The following is a 1,377-nucleotide window of genomic DNA, read 5'->3' as shown; positions in this document are numbered from 1 at the left end:
CTCCCAGTGGTGCCCCCTCCCCAGGAGCCTTTCCTCGTGCCTTGGGAAGCTGCCTCGGGGAGCCCGTGGGAGCTCCGGGTTGGGTGCAGCAGGGGCAGCTCTTGCCCCACAGCCCAAGCCCCCTCTCGGGGCAATGGGGCGAGAGAGTCTGCGGAGCCAGTGGGAGAACCGGTGCCCTTGGCGGGAGGGCTGTTCTGGGGACCTGCAACAACTTCTGCGCAGAGTCTGTTCACATGGATGGGAGCCGGTGGGAGAGAGGGAGGCGTTGCCTGGCCCGGTGGGCATTTCCCCAAAAGGCAGCATCTGAGCACAGTCAGTTCCGCTTTCCTCAACTGCAGGTGGTGACGAGGCCTCCCCCGCCCCGGAGGAAGAGGGGGCTCCCTGCTCTCTCTGGCGGCCTCTAGAAGCTCCTAAATGGGAGGTCATTTTAAACAACAAGCAGATTTGGCACTTTATTTGAAGGTGTGCGTGTGCGCTGCGCCAACTTGGGACCCAGCAAGCGTTCTCAGAAGATCATGGAGACCTCCTCCTCCGTCTCTCAAAGCAGAGGCACTTTTCTGGCAAAGGGTCGGCACACCAGACTGTCCAAAGCCCAAGAGAGTCTCAAGGCCGAAGGTTATAAGCAAAACCAAACTCCCGTCTGGGCAAGCAGGGGAGGTTAATGCCCCCCTCCCCCCCTATTTTGAAGCCATCCCGTGTGAGGGTCTGTGTGTGTGTCCTCCTGTTCTCTTGGGCTGTGGCTGGGGGTGGGGAGGGCTTTGCCAAACAGCTGGGAGCCAGAGGGCATTTTGGATGTGGGGGGGGGAGGGAGGGAGCTTCCCCCCTCCCGTCTCTGAACTGAGCAGACCGTTTCTAATGAAAGGACCTGAAAGTGCCCCCCCCCCCAGGAGTGGCAGAGCTGGACGGGGAAGGCCGGCAGGGGCAGCGTCCGGCACTCCGCCTCTCCCCGCCTGTTGGCAGGGCGGAGGCATCCTTCCAGGCCCTCTCTGCCTCCACTTTGCTCCCCCCTTGCTGAGGGGGCTCGGACCCCCTGGAAACTCACCCCCTGGAGATCTCATGGGTCTCTGGAGTCTGAGGGGCCCGGGGTCTTTGTGGCCGCCCCCCTTCCCCTGCAGAGGCCGCTTCCCGGCCCCTCTACAGGGCGGTGGCGACACCCTTCCCCCGCCCCACCCCAAGGGGGTCCTTCCCTGGCCCCAGGCTGCCCTCGTCGTCCTGCTCCCAGGGCCACCGCCCCAAGGGCCCCGGCAGGCTGACCAGGAGCCAGGAGACGTAGCGCAGGGGCCCAATCTCCAGCCTCTTGCAGGCGCGGTAGAGGCGGCGCCTGGGCAGCGGCTGCTGTCCTCCCCCCTCAGGCGCCGCTGTCTGCAGCGGCTGGGA

Source organism: Gekko japonicus, unplaced genomic scaffold (genome assembly GCF_001447785.1).
Source record: "Gekko japonicus isolate JY-2015 unplaced genomic scaffold, Gekko_japonicus_V1.1 scaffold761, whole genome shotgun sequence".
Classification (NCBI taxonomy): Eukaryota; Metazoa; Chordata; class Lepidosauria; order Squamata; family Gekkonidae; genus Gekko; species Gekko japonicus.
This window is presented reverse-complemented; position numbering follows the sequence as displayed.